Here is a 16097-nt window from a genome sequence, read left to right on the forward strand (position 1 = left end):
CTCTACCGCTTCTCTGGGCAGCCTGTGCCAGTGCCTCATCACTCTGAGAATATATTTTTCCTAATATCCAGCCTGAACCTCCTCTGATGCAACTGGAAGCCATTACCTCTCTCATCCTATCACTGTTACCTGGGTGTAGAGGCTGACCCTCACTTTGCCACAACCTCCTGTCAGGGAGTTGTAGAGAGCAATAAGGTCTCTTCTAAGCCTTCTCTTCTCTTGATCGAACCAGCCCAGTTCCCTCAGCTGCTGCCCATAAGACTTGTGCTCCAGAGCCCTCATAGCTCTGCTGCTCTTCTCTGGACACACTCCAGGGCTTCAATGTCTTTCCTGTAGTGAGGGGCCCCAAACTGGACACAACACTTGAGGTGCAGCCTCACCAGAGCGGAGTACAGAGGGACAATCATCTCCTGCTCTGCTGGCTGCGCTATTGCTGGTACAAGCCAGGATGCCATTGGCCTTCTTGGCCACCTGGGCACACTGCTGGCTCATGTTCAGTCAGCTGACACCCCCAGGTCCTCTTCCTTCATGCAGCTTTCCAGTCTCTCTGTCCCAAGCCTGCAGCGATGCATGGGTTGTGATCTAAGAGCGGGGTCCAGCACTCAGTCTTGTTAATCTTCATCCTTTTGGCCTCAGCCTGTCCAGATCCCCCTGTAGGACCTTCCCACCCTCAGGCAGGTTGATGCTTCCTCCCAACTTGGTGTCATCTGCAAACACTGAGAGTACATTCAATCCCCTTGTCCAGGTTATCAATAAAGATATTAAACAGGGCCAGTGTGATGTGGCAATCAAATGTTTCAGCTGTAGGTTGGCATCACTTTAAGTCCTTTATGTGGAAAAAGTCTGGATTTCTAGGTTGTCTACCTCCTAGAACATAAGAGAAAGAACCTCCTGAGCTTACAGCATGTCTACTTGTCTGTACAGCAGAACTTTTGGCACGTTCATGTTGTGAGTGGCTGGGCTTTGCTCTCTGTGGATGGTGACAGGAGCGTTTCTGTAACTGAAACATATTAACACAAGGCAACTTTTTGTCGGTCATGAAGGATATGATCTGAGGTTTTCTCTTTTGCTGTGATTTGTGTCGCAATTAGAACTTTTGACATTAGAGCAAGGTGATGTAGCATATGATGTTTATCACCACTTCTTACCTCTCTGTTTAGAGGAAAAGTCTTTCAGTGCACAGGCTGCAGCACTTTATATGGGCATTTCTACAATATACATGTTTGTCTTTCCTCTGCATATTGCTGGATTGCTGTGACAGCTTTAACTACTTCCTGAGCTCGTGCACCCTGACCGCAGTTAGACTGCTGCTTAGGTATCATTATGCTTAGGTCTGGCCTGTGTGTTGGAAGCAAGGTATTGAATGGTATCTCAGTATGGAGTTCATAGAGGTACGTGAATGGACATTGCTCAAATACTGATGCAACATTGTGACCTTCCACAGGGCTATGCATCTGCACAGATCCTGAGTAAATCCACAGGCATCTGCCATGCACTGGGCATCAACACACCCCCGTTGCTGTCTTATCAGTGCCTGAGGTTGCTTAAAACCAGGTGTGCTAACTGCCAAGTGGATGCACCTGCATAGCTTAAAGTTCTGAGCTCCCAGTCTGACAGTAAAAAAGTACAGAGAGGGAAACACACAGCATGGAGTACTGAAAAGGAAGCTGCTTTAGACACAGAGGGCAAACGTGAAATTACTATTGCCTGTTCCTTTTAAGCAGAGCTATTTTAGTAATTGAAAACTGGTAGCTGGGTGGGAAAAATCATGTTTCTACATATATTGCTACCTGCCTGCTGGGTTCAAGGAGGTTCAGGGGTCGTGTTTGCAATACATTGTTCATATATGGAAGGAAGGATGTTTGTTGCAGTACTGGGTACTTCATGTATGAGCCCATGACTCAGTCTGAAATGGAAGAGGTTTTCAAACTCTCAGCTCATTTAAAAGCTGTACAGTTACTTTTCAAAGCCACTCCCATGCATGGTTCTGCTGTGCATTCTGCCTGCTGGCCCTGGGCTTCTCCTTATCTGAGAGCATGCCGGGCACTCTGAGCTGTGATGTGATGGTCATGCGCTGCTGCTGCGAGGTGGCCCAGCTGCCTGAGCATCCTAAGGTTCATGCTATTATGCATCAAAACCATATGAAAGAGGTTCTTCAACCTGAGTCATATATGTGCCAATGTACAGATTATTTGTATCTGCTTGGGAAATGTATTGTCAGCTCTGAAAAATCCTTCATTGGCTGAAGTCACTTTTTCAAGTTAAATTTCAGGCATGCTCAGCTATATGCCCCATTTAAGAGGCTCACATTTACTTGCGTTATACAGCTGGGTATGGAGAATGTTTCAGACCAGCAGCAAGCAAGAAATTAATTCCTCACTTAAGGTTCCTTGCAGTTTAAGTGGACAGGCTTTGAGGCACAGCTGAGGCTTCCTAAGGTTCCCAGGGATTCACAATAAAAAAGGGAGGCATGGGAGGAAGGGAAGCTGATTTGTTTGAACTGATAGCCATGATTTTTAGATAACTATTGCATTTTTCATGGTGGTTTTAAAGCTGTATCATGCAAGTAATAGAATAAAACCAGAGGACATTTATCTATAATTCTTTCTTTGCTTTTGGGAGCCTTTTCAGCAATCATATGCTAGAAGTGGTAAAAATAGCTGCTTTACTGTCTCCTTATGGCGGGCTGTAGTGTTCAGTGGCAGGACTTGATCAGAGAGGTGCATGAAGCTCCATTGCCATATCTCAGCAGTGGCTTGGTCTCACAAAAAACTATTTGTCTCTGTATGCTAACCTGCCACACTGAGTAATATACAGAACACGAGCTTGTGCAAGCATCTATACAGAATTTTTGGAGCTGAATTAATTGTGATTTATTGTCATTGTGAAGAGACTCTGGAAAAAAGAGGGGATTTTAATAACCTTGAGATGTTTGGAAAAAAACAGTAACTGAAAGTGCTGCCGTGCTCCAAGGAAGGTTTATCATAGCAGTGATGAGTGGTAAATGGTGCTGCACTCATTCACTTGTCTACAGCAAATCCAGCAGTCAGCACTGCTCTGAGCTTACCCCATGTGTAACCTGGAAGTGGTCTCAAACCAAACTATCAAGAGGAGAAGTGACATTATCATCTCTTGCAGCTCTGTTTCATTTTTGATAAAGCCTGGCACCCTGCATCTTGTGTGACAGTTGTCTTCCCATTCCTGATGCAGCACTCTCTTTATTACTTCATTTGTTGAACAGGTGTCTGAATTAGCCCCTAAGGTCATTTCATCCTTTGCAATTGTACTGCAAAGCCTGGGATCAAAAAGGTGGGTAGACGCAGTGCCAGGCCAATTAAGCATTGTAGAACAAAGCGTTCTGTGAAAGGTATCTTAGCAGCAAGTTGATTTTGTGAGAGTCAAAAGTTGTGTCTGTCTTAGTTAGTTTTCCTCTGCTTGCTTTTCTGTTACCCATTTCCTTTGCAATAGAAGATGTGTTATCAAGAACCACACCACCACCGAGTGTTATCTCTGAGGTGCTTAGGTTTGCTACGTGGAAATGAAGTCAGAGCTGCCTTGAGTGCTACCAAGAAGCCTGGCCAGCTGGGGAGAAAGGGAAGGAGGGTGGTTATTGTGAGATCCCTTACAGCTGGAGGAATAGGAAATACCAGAGGCTATTAGAGGGGAATCTGTACTTAATACTCTGTGGTCTCAAATGGTTTAACTGCTTTCACAGTTAGGAAAAAAGCAAGACAGTTTAAAAGATTTTATATGAGGAATGCTATAGTAGCTGGCATCGTTGTTTAACAGGAAAAGCTTTGTTCACATATTGGTGTTTGATTGTGTAAGATTATACATATTTTTATTGCATCAGTTCCCATGTTTGCCTTGAAACACCACATGCCGCTCCTCTTGGCTTCCTAATTTATGAAGAAAGGAACCTTCTGATCTGTTAAGAAAATGGTTAAAGACATTGAAACATCACCAAAGGCATTTTCAAGGATGCTAAAGCAGTAGCAGTAGGCAAGGGCCAGCAAGGAAGGTTGTAAAGTGGATTTTAAAACATAGGGCTAGAAAGGAATCAGAGGTGATTGGATCAGTGTGTCTGCTATGGAAAATAATTGAAGATACCTATATCTAGTGTTTGTCTAGCCTGTTCCTGCAGGCTCCAGCTGCTGGCAAAATCCATGCAGTCTGTTCTAGAGTTGAATCTTCCCTGTTACTTGTCTGACCTGACTCTGTGCTGAAAGTGTAGTGTGGTTGGTTGTGACAGGCAGTGCAGCTATTCTGCAGTGTCAGTAGCAGGATTTGGTGCAGAACAGGGCACCTTGAAGGTGCTGCTGCCTGAGAAGAGACAAACTTGTAAGAAAACTTGCGGAGAATTGGTAGGAATGCAAGAGTTGTAGGAGTTAAATGAAAGCTGCACGTCTCTAATTAAATAAGACAACATAATTCCTGAAATAATCAAGGATCAAGCAGATAAGTGCATTGTGGGGGGGACTGACAAGCAAACAGGGCTGGGGACAGACCCATTCACCTGTAGGGAATGTTACAGTGAGAAGGATGTGCTCCCGTGGTTGGACAGTGACAAACAGAAGCTGACATTTAGGCTTTGCCATGTCAATGGCAGTGTTTAAATCTCTGGAGCTTTCCTGATGCACATATAGACACATGTGGATGTGAGGCATGCTCTTCACCTTCCACCCTGCGCCTCTTCCTATCAAATATTCATCAGAGGAAGATTTTCATCTGCATGTTTTACATTATTCAGGCTCAGAAGTATTTCAGTGGCTTTCATATTGCCTACAGGATTTAGATACCAGGGATAAAACAACAGTTTCTTGAATTTTCTACATTTAGGATTTCCACTTCATTAAAATTCTTCTGAAGATCCATCTTCATGATGGATCTTTGGAGTCTTCTTCCCAGGAAAATAATGCCTACAGCAGAAAACAGATGAACCCACTCCAGAGAGATCTCTGCAGTTCTACCGTCAGCCACAGGTAGATAATGCAGGTAGCTGTATTTCTTTCCAACATTTGCCTTATCCCACGGGGACTGCGTTTTAACCCCACTGTGCAATGGAAGCATGCTGCTTCTGCATGCTCCCCTAGGATCAGAATATGAGCACTCTCCTTTGAGTAACAGAGAATATTGAACCAATTTGACCTGTTTTAAGCTGCTAGTACTTAGCACTTGTTTCTACATGCAGAACTTTGATTTAGGTATTTTGGTGCCTGATTTTTTCAGAGGCTGCAAAGCACCTGAGCTCTTGCTTAGAGATTAAGGATACTTCCCTTCCTCTGGAAGGCAGGTGTGTGCTATTCACTGCTATAGAGCTTGAATTCTGATTTGGTGTGAGAAAACAGATATCGTCACATTGCTCGGTAAATTTGAGGCTACTTCTACTCTTAGAATAGAACTGCTTGAGTAGGAAGGGACCTTTAAAGGTGATCAAGTCCAACTCCTCTGCATTTAATAGGGATATCTACAGCACTCTAGGGGAAAAAAAAAATCCGTAGCACGTCATTCTCTGATAGGAAATGGATAATGAAGTTACTGCATTTTCAAAGCTCTCTTGCTTTGAGGAGCACCCTGGGGAAGGCAGGCAGGCTCACTTTGCAGACTGCTCTGAGGAGCTCTCAGGTTATTTTGTTAGTGCTTAGCAAAACTATTCTTGCTCTGTCTGCTTATGTTGGATTCTGCTGTGAATGTGTCCTACTGGTTTTGCATCATCAAATCTTACTCTCATTTATCAAAAGCATTAAAAAAAATGAGCTGCTTGAGTGCTTTTAACACGCGATAGATAATGTGGGTTGAGTTGTTTGATGTGAAGAAAACAGGAGACTATTAGAGCAGTGTTTGTTTTCAAACCACAGGCAAAAGATAGTGGCTTTGTAGGCTGAGCTACACAACTTGTGGACAAGCACCGGATGCCAGAGCCTGAGTGGCTGTCATTAAATCTCCTCACACCGTTCCTGTTCTACCTGTGTATTTGCAAGGAAATTTGGAGATGGTGTTATGAATATCTGTGTGTATGCAGTGAGGTTTTGTCCACGTTCTTTCAGCCAGGCTGCTTTTGGAGTCTGCAGAAGTAGCAGGGCACTTGCTCCCAATCCCTAGAAGCTGGATGTTGGCTATGGAACAGCACAGCACCCCTTGCCTGGGCAGCAGTCCCTTTCCAAAGCATTATTGTAGGAGCTGGAAACTCCCCAGTAACACTGGCATGTGTGGGAGGAAGTGAAAACAATGAAGTAGCTTCCAATGGCTTTGTTCCTATTAGCTTGTTCATAAAAGGACTTCAGTATGCTTTATGCTGAGATTGGAAGAGACTGTTGTTAATTAAACAATTAGCTGTTGAAAACGTATTTATTAAGGCTTAACAGCCAGGCTGCAGATATGCATCAGTTACAGAGCCACAGTATTTGCAATAAATGTTTTTCACCCCATAATCAACTATGGCTTAATTAGGCAATGCTGGGAGAACCGTCATAATAAATAGAGTGGGTAAGACTTGCCTTTATAATTGAGATTTAATCAGCCAACTCTTGTATGTTCATTGAGTAATTGATTATTCTACACATTTATCAAGGATTAAAAACACAGTGGTAGATATGCAAATCCCCTTGCATTAAACTTCTGAAATTCTAGAATAGCATTTAATGCTTATTAGCATTCCGATTCAATCTAAATGACATATGCATTGGAGATCTCACTTCTGGTAGACTGTTTTATTGCTGTTCATCACTTTTTTTTTTTCCCATGCTGAACTGCTTGTGTTTGTTGCTTTGGAAGTAGTTGTTGGAGATGGACAGAAACATGCCAAGGGGGCGTGAACCAGACAGCTTACTTATTCTGGGAACATGCAAGATGTCATCCTGGATGGGGCAGCAGGAAACATTTCTGTGCTGGCTGCTAGTGAGCAGACAAAACCAAACGGAGCAGCCAAACACACTGGAAGAAGTGGTAACTCTTCCCTAGGTGTCCTAGTCCTCTTTATGATCAAGCAAGCATGTGAACAAGTCCAGGACTTGTCTCTGTAGCTTCTAAAAATGTGCATGTGTGTAGCAGGCCCAGGGTTTGCAAGGACCAGCACAGGGTTTGCAAGGACCAGTCCCACTGGGATTGCAGTGGTTGCTATAGAGAAACCCCCCTGTGTGCACTTTAAGGGGGGAGAGGGGTGGAAGAGAGGGTAGCTTTTATCTGAGGAAATCAGGTTTCCCATACTCAAGGCATGCCAGTAGACAGATTCTTTGCTAAGGGTTAAGTGAAGGGTTAAATAAACATGGCATAAGAATGAGAACATGAAACTGTGGGTAGTCATGACAGCTCATTTCTGAAGTGAAAAGTATGCCAGACTAATATTCCAATTTAAAGTGAAAGCAAAACTTAAAGTAAAAAATACACCCAAGACTGCACCTTGGTAAATATGTTTTTGCAGCTCATGCAGCTTGCACAGTGTCACAGGCAGTGCTGGAAGAGAAGCATAGATGTGTCACAGGTGAGGGGGGGGAACACACTGAGCAAATACGTTTCTGTATGAGTTGAGCTGTGTGTAGCAGAGTATTGATAACAAATATCAGTATTTCACTTCTGTGCCCTGATAAACATCAGCTGGATGAAGATGGCAGGAGCCAAGGCTGAAGATCTTAGTGATAGGCCAAAATGCAAGGTTAATTTCTGTGCTATCAGATGTGTTTGCAGAATCAGTGCTGCTCAGTTTTTACAACTCACTGCAGGGCAGGTCCTCTACATCTGCCCTCTAAGCCCCTTGTCCATATCCTGAAAGCCACTTTTCTGTATTACAAGAGTAGTGAGCCAAATGGCTGCTGTGCAGTTCATAGACTGCTTGCTATATTTCCCACTCTGTGAAGCATTCCTTGCTAATTTCAGCTTGGACACAAGAGGGTGATATTTCTTTAAGAATTTGCTTTAAGGTGTGCACTCCTCTTGGAGAATGCATTCTAGAGAGAAAATATTCTAATTTATTTATTTTTGCAAGTGGTGGCTAGCCTTGCACTTGTTTGACACTTGTGATCTGTAGCAGAGTTGTGGTGCAGCACTGGTGGGTGCTGCAGAGCTGGGTGGGCACTAGGACTTGCTGTCGGAGTGAATGTGCCTGGGATGCTGCAAAACCATTTAATCTGATTGCAGTTTTTCCAGGTTTTCCTCGTGTGACTGAGTCCCTTCTGAGGACTCCTTCCTTTGCATATCTGCAGAGGTGTGAGCTGTAGTGATGTCTGTGGATTGTAGCCATTCTCACCTTGTGCACTGCAAGTGAGACACACACGAGCCTGGGTGCTCACAGCTGACTGCTTCTCACATTTTGAGGCAGCACAGTGCAAAATAAACTGTTTCTGCCCCAGGCAGGAATTATGGTTTCTGATTGCAAATGGAGCAGTGTTGAGAGAAAAGTTGTCTTCAGGATGAGCACATCCTGTTCCTGCACATCCAGTCTCACTTGCAGCCTGCTGGTTCGTGGATGTAAGTCTGGGGCTGGGGGTAGCGACGGCTCTGCTGCTCAACTCCAGCCTGCTTGTAAGCCTAACTTGGAGAGAGGACTTATGTTCAGCTTTGGAAGTGCGTATAAATTCCATCTGCTGTCATGAAGCATATAGGAAGCAAATGACAAACACTGCTGCCACCCACCCAACTCTTGCTGGCCTGCATTCAAGCCTTGGAGCACATCTCTGTGCTGTGTTGCTGCATGTGATCCTTCAAGACTGTTTTGCTTTGGTCCAGCAGGTCTACCTCTGTGCATAGATTGGAGACCCTACTTGGCCTAGGAACAAAAAAATAAAAGGAACTCTGGGAGTAACTGTGATATGTTCAGTTACAGCTGGGTTCTGGACCCTATGTGTCCAGATGGAAGGGATGGGGTTCCTCTGGTTGTGCCCTATTCAGGAGCACAGGACTGCCAGGGCTCATCATTGAGCCCACAGCATTGTTCCTCCCTGTGTGAACAAGGGTAATGCTAACTCTCACCCAGCTACAACAGCACAGGCAGATATGGATTTGTGTTGTCTCCTGGTTGCTATTTGCCTCCTCTGTCCCACAGTTGTGCCCGGGACCAGCAGTGTCTCTGACAACAGCATCATAATGAGCTGAATCTCTGAAGCTACAAACTGCTGGATGCCTCTCTGGATATGTAATCCCTGCACTTGGAACCCATGTGAGCCTGTGCAAAGCAAATTACTGCAGACTAAATATATGTTCAGGATGTGTTGAAAGTTGGCAGCATAGCTGCCTGGGGTAGCCAGGGAAGGAGGAGGGAAATGGTCAGCTTTCTCTTTCTGTTGTAGTGGATGATGCTTGGAGTCCTTTAGAAGACTTTAACATGGTTTTGGAAAGGAAGAGCTGGAGGAGATTCAGCCATAAAAAGCTGGATGGAGGCTGAAGAGTGCAACGTGCCTGGGAACTGTGAGACAGGATCAGCAGCCAGCTTTGATCAGGGAAGATGAATTTGAGAGCAGATTCTTTCATAGCAACTCAGAACAGGGATTTGGCACCTCCCGATGAATTGGGGGAGACGGACTTTTGCTGTGACCCATTCCATGATCACAGTTCACTTGTGATCCTTTGTATTGAGTTATGCTGCATGTTGGCAGCAGTTCTTGTCCTTAAAAGAACACAACCAAAATAAAGATCAGTTGCCTTGCCTTTTTAACTGTAACTAATTGCTAATGTTGTTACAGTGGAAAGAATACTTTAAAACTGAGTTGGACCTTTGTATTTTAATTGACTGACTTTTGTGTTTCACCTGGCTTGCTCAGAAATCAGAATTGACTTTGCTTACTTTTTCTGTTCAGAATCACTTTCTGGCTGTTTGCCCAGACCAGAAGAGCCCCAGGCTCTTCAATACTGAATGCAGACTGAAAGTGGGGCCAAACTATTCTCTAAAATGCTCTGCTTTGAATAAAGAGATGGCTGTAATTGACTGAAGTTTTCTTTTACTCTTCCATAAACTGGAAAATGTAACCCCATGTCACTGGAGAATCGTGAATTTTTGTCAGTGGGCAGTTTTGTTAATGGTGAGTCATGATTTAAAAAAAAAAAAGGGGAAATTAAGAATTCTTGTTAGTATTTTGAAAACAAATGCCCATCTGAACATTTTGGTTCTGCAAAGTTGTATATGTGCCTGCCATGCTGGGTCTCAAGGTTGAAGTGGCTTTTCCAGCTGAGCACCCTTCCCATGCACAGTACATTAGAATCACAGAATTAATACAGCTGGGAGAGACCTCTAAGATTACCAAGTCCAACCTCACCCCCCAGCATGCCCACTAAAATGTCCACCTGAGCCACATTTCTTGAACACCTCCAGGGACAGTCACTCCATCACTTCCATGAGCAGCCTGTGCCAATGCCTCAGCACTCAGAAGAAATTTTTCCCCGTGTTCAACCTGAAAAGCATTTCTTTGATGAATCATGCTGGTTGTACTTGTCTTTTTCCTGTTAAATGAAGAGAGAGTGCTTTGGCTCAGAGCTCATTCAGGAAAGAAAGAAGTGTTTGATCATGTTTGTCCTCACCCTGTAGGTAGAGAGGGTATGTCAACAGACCTTATTTTAGGGCTTCAAGGGTAATGTGCAGTAGTCTGAGCAGTGCTCTAGAAACCTACTATGTTCCCTACAAAGATATCTTTGCTTGACTGTGAAGTGCACTTTTGGGCTGTGCTTGCTGGGTGTCCTGGAAAAAGGCCTCTACATCACCCCCACCCACTCAAAGCCATACTGTCCAAAGGCATGGCAACTCCCCTGCTAAACCCTCTACATACAGTAGGCAGTTAATCATGCTTTGCTGAGAGCAGTGAGAACATGGAAGCTTGAGCTGTGTGTGCTCAACAGACAAATCATGGGGATAGTCTTAAAATACCACGCGTCAGATGGTATAAATCTTGCCACGTCCCTAGAGCTGTTCAGGCTTCATCACCTGAGCCTTGAGTTCTGTGTCCACCTGCAAAGTTGCCCAAGATGACCCTACTCTGCCTCTGCTGCCAGCTGACCAAGACCTGTGTTGCAGGAGATCGTGCTGTCTCAATCAATGTGCATGTATGCTGGGTTCTGAGAGCACTGTCACATCTGTGCTGCCAACTCCTCCACATGCCTTTGCAGAGATGCAGCCCTGGGGCACAGAGGATGCTGTGTGCTGATCAGTGGGGTGGATTTGTGCTGTGTTGCAGGCACGTGGCTCAGCATTCTGGCAGCCTGCAGTAGGCTGGGTCAAGTGTGCTGTAGGTGGTGGTAACAGCAGAGATTGCAATGCTCCTTATGTTACAGCTTTTATTAGGCTATCAGCCAATTTATCTATAGCTGAATTTATCTGCCTGCTGGGACACATTGAGCAACTAGTTATAAATGATAGACTTTGCTGATGTTGGCATTTCTTGTGTTGAAATCTTATGCTAGTGCTATTTTGCTCATGTTGATGCATGTTCACGTATGTGGTTTGGTCTCCCTCATATACACAAGTTTAACTTCTGAGGGAGGGACACCTCCTGTGTAAATACACACTGTGTTTCAAATGAATGTGTTTTTACAGGGTTATTTCCCTTTCATAAGCGAACAGGACCGTGCTTGCAGCCATAAATAATTTTAGACCTTACTTTGTTTGCAATCTCACTGTGTAGGATAGAAACAGTAAGCTGATATCATTCAGCATCTCCCAAAAGGCTAAGGGAGCAACAAGAAACTTCCAAAACCTTAAAAAAAAGCCATGATGGTCTTATAAGAACAGAGCAAAAATGCTAAGTAACAGAGTCCCCTTGCTCTTTGTGGTGTAGTAACCTAGATGTTCCATAATGCAATTCCAGCTTCAGCCAGTAGTTTGGGGCATATAACAACTTGCTAACTTATTTTCTGTTTCATCTGGCAGTGATGGATTGAATCAGGAAAAATAAAGGCAGGGGAAAGAGCACTGACATCCCAGCCTCCCTGTGTCCCCTGGGTTTTGTTCCCAAGGGCAAGTGCTGATGAGTGTTCTCCATTTTGTTTCTTCCCTGGTTAAACTGAAATCAAACCAAAGGATGCAGGAGAAAAGGGTTAAAGGAATAGGAGATGGTCTTTGAACTGCCATGTGGCAAGGTAATGAGGTATGAATTATTAAAATGATTTCAATTATAACTGGCAGCTGCACACATTGTTTCTTCCTCTATTTAATAAGGCAGGTTTGCAAGTGCTCGTGGCTTCTTGGAAGAGGCATACCCTTCCAGAAGTGCTGGGCGTATATGTGGTGTAATTTGTCATGTGGCAAGCTGCTTCTGTGGTTAGATAAGAAGTGTCAATGAAATGGGTATGGTTCAGCAGCAAGATAAATTTGCTGCTTGAAAACCTACAGGAATGGATTGCTATCATGTTGCTGAAAGGCCACAGGTATTAGTAGCCTCTAAATCAGCATGGTGAGGCTCTGGTCATACATTATTAATAATAGGAGTTCTGGCACAAATAGAAGAAGCAGTATTTTCACTTTGTGGTTGGGTTGTTGTATGTATTTATTTATTTTGCTTGTGCATAGCTTGCTCAGCACCTGAGCATTGGGTGCACCGAGTTCAGATTTGCAGGCAGCGATGGGGCTGATTTATGCTCAGCCCCTGTGAAGACAGGCACCGCACTGCTGGCTGCCTCTGCCATATTTCCTCATCATCGAAGCGCCTTTAGAATTGGGTGTATTACCGGCAATAGCTCCATCTGGCGACCGCTAAAAACTTTGCACCGAAGCCTGTGTTGTAGATCAGAGAGAACCATCTCAGGTCTGGTGCTTTGGGAGGACCCAGGTGGCCACAGAGCCCGGCCAGCACAGGTCAGGTTGCAGGATTTGCTGCAGCTGGATGAGGAGATGATAAAAGCAGAGTTTGCTGAATGCTTCAGAATGATTCATCTAACAGATCTGAAATTGTGGTCGATACTTGTGGGTTGCAGGGTGGGAGGGCAGGGAAGAACTGAATCCATGAGGGGTTCAGATCACTGAGTAGGTAATGGAATCCTGAAGCTGCACCTCAGTTCCTTCCACTGCTTTTCTCCGTACCCAGTCTGCTCCTCAGAATTCAACTGTACTCTGTCCTGACAGGTGGCTGCTGAAGTTTGTTGCCATATGAATATCTCTCTTGTTACATTCTGTACTTGCTATCTTAATGGAGAAAGAAAAGTGAAAGCAAGAAAGTAACATTTCTAAGTTGACTTTGATACATGCAAATCAGGGATCTGGACCCAGTTAGAATCATAGAATGATTTGAATTGGAAGGGACCCTTAAAAGCCATTTGGTCCAATTCCCTGCAATGAACATATACAGCTCAATCAGGTGCTCAGAGCCTCAGTCAGCCTGACCTTGTGTGTCTCCAGGGATGGGGCGTTATTAGCTCATTTCAGAGACCCCAGTGTCCAGTAGTGGCTATATTAGTGCATTTCCTTCTGGGGAACCTTCTGATCTGCAAAGCAGCCTGGAGAGGGCAAGATGATAATGAAAACCTGAGCAAAACTGAATCCTTTGGGCAGGGAAATGATAGTAGGAGGCAGTGCTGTGCCCACTGCCAAGGCTGGGAGCAGTATGGGGCTGCAGCCAGGCTGAGTTGGCTGGGCACACCATGAATGAGAGCCCTCTGTGGGTCTGGCTGGTGCCATTGTTCACAGTCACAGCAAGCAGCCTCCAGCCTGCTCCGCTCGGAAGTATGAGTTATTAAAATGTAACAACAGCAGGAAGGCTTTTGCACTAGCACTTATACAAAATTCCTTTTATAGTTCCTGCTCTTTTCCCCTCCTTGGAGCAGAGCTGTTTTCCTTAGCCCCTGGGTGAGATGTGGGTTTGCTGGTGCCACGACCCTGCTGGCAGGTGACCATTTATTTCTGCAGCCTGGATGGAAATGGAGGCTGGAGCCCCACAGGGTTCCTGGATGACAACCGACTTTTTCCGACCCGGTTCAGCACAACCTCACTCAGAGCTGATGGAGGCGCAGGGGGAGAGGAGGGAGCGGCATTCCTTGCTGCTACATTCACGTAGTTCCTGGCAGCAGTCAGCTCCGAGCTCCTCCTGAAACCACTCCAGACTCTGAAATCATCTCTATTAGGAAACCATTCATGCTGTAGCTGGATGGAGCCCTAGGTGACTCTTTAAAGCCTGGAATCCAGTGAAATGCTGGCAGTGGTCAGGAGCCTCTACTGCCTGGCTGCAGGGTCAGGGTTTAGGGTCAGGATTGCAGCAAGAGCAGAGCCCTCTGTTGTGCTCAGGCAGTGGTTTCCATGCACATGCCTGTACTTCTTACTAATTAGTACAGAACTGGAAGCGAACTCCAGCTCTGTTTTCTTTGTTGCCCTTAATGCTGGGCTTATTCACTTTATCGCTAGTGTTGCCATACAGCTTTGAAAGATAGGAATTGCCTGCAAATTATAAGCTTCAATGCTACAAAAAATGAAATAAAATAAAAAGCTGGTTTGTAAAGGTTATGATATTTTCTGAAAACATAGAAGATGAAAATAGATACTTAGGCTCCAAGGGGATCTCCTGCAACAGGGCTGGGACTGCCAGTTGTGGGGCTTGGAGGACCTGATACATGATGAGCCTCCTGTACCCATGTTTCTGAGTCCCTTTGAGGAGTATACGTTATCCTAGTCATGCTGTTACCTGCTGAGCAGCAGCAGGCTTGTTTCAGTGCTGTTACCTTTCAGCTTGTCTCTCACTGTGATGATTCACTTTGATTGATCAGCACAGAGCCAGGCATGCAGGCAGCCCTGGCTGCTCCAGCACTGGCACCACTATGCTTTGGGTGAAGCTGATTTTCACCCTTAAAGACACTGAATGCTATAGCTCCTCTGCCTGTTAGATTTGTTTCTGCCACCGTGAATGGGGAAAATCCCTTAGGCCCTTCTGGAGCTTTCCACGGGTCTTTGTACCCTGCTAGTTTAGAAATCTTGGACTGAGCGTGAGCTTAGGACTTGTTCATGTATGACTGGAAATGAGTGAACTGGTTTTGAGAGGTTGGTCTGTCCACTGCCTGGAGTCTTGTGTGGGTATTTGAGTCACTGATTGCAAAATCGGAATTGTCCTTTTGAATACTGAACTAAAAGACATAGATGGAAGATAAAGAGCAATGGAAAAGAAAGCAATGTCAGTGTAAGAACAGAAAAACAACAGGGAAATAGTCCTTAGCAAACATGGAAGAGAAAACACAGAAGTGATAGATAATGCTGGGTGACTATCACAGATAAGCCTGTGCTGGTTCCTAGGAATACTGGGAGTAGTACGTAATATAATAGTCCAGGACTATAACCATAGGTCTGGGCTAAGCAAACTGCTTTCTGTAACTCTTTTCTGCCTCTACTTTCCCACCTGTGAAGTCGGATAATAGTAATTTCCTCCCAGAAGGGCTGCAAACACTAGCTAGAAGTTGCAGCGTGTTATGGCATCAAGGAAACGGTGGCTATTATTAATCACTCCTTATAATTTTTTCAACATTCTGCATAAATAATGTTTGTTTGTTTTGGTTTTTAAAACTTGGAATCAATGCCTGGACTAAATTAGTGTTGGAAGCTGAGAGGTACAAGGAAAGGCATCCAAAATGCTCAGCTTGCTCTGTATGGGACAGAACTGCTGAGGCTGCATCACTTGCAGCTCTCGAGCTTGGTGCCAGCATACAGAATTCCCTCCTTACAGCTTTTCCATGCTGTGTGCCAAGTATCCCGCTCTTCAGTCTGTTATAAATCTTCCCTAATTCTGTAATTGCTTTGGTAGCGATTATAGGCAGGCTCTTGTTGATCCTTCTGTGGTTTTCCTTTATCCACATTTTCTGTGGGCTTTTTATTGTTGTTGATTCTCTTTTCCAGTTCCTTTTCTCCCCTTTTCCAGTTCTAGCAGGCCCCATGGCTCTGGTTAAGCGTTTCCCTCCAAGCAACAGGCAGAGTCCATTTGCATCTGCCTCTCCAGAGCAGGGAAAGGGGTACCTTGTGCCTTTGCAAATATGGAAAACAAATGTGTAAGTTCATGCATTGAAGAATATGCTGTGAATAATACTGGGGGCTGGATTCGAGGATGGATTTGTAAATGATGGCAAGCAGACAATTAAGCACAGCTTTAAGCATAATTATACTGTTCTCTAAATGCCTATGGGTGTCTCTAAGCAAAAGCAGTTATGAT

Source organism: Gallus gallus, chromosome 18 (assembly GCF_016699485.2).
Source record: "Gallus gallus isolate bGalGal1 chromosome 18, bGalGal1.mat.broiler.GRCg7b, whole genome shotgun sequence".
Lineage (NCBI taxonomy): Eukaryota > Metazoa > Chordata > Aves > Galliformes > Phasianidae > Gallus > Gallus gallus.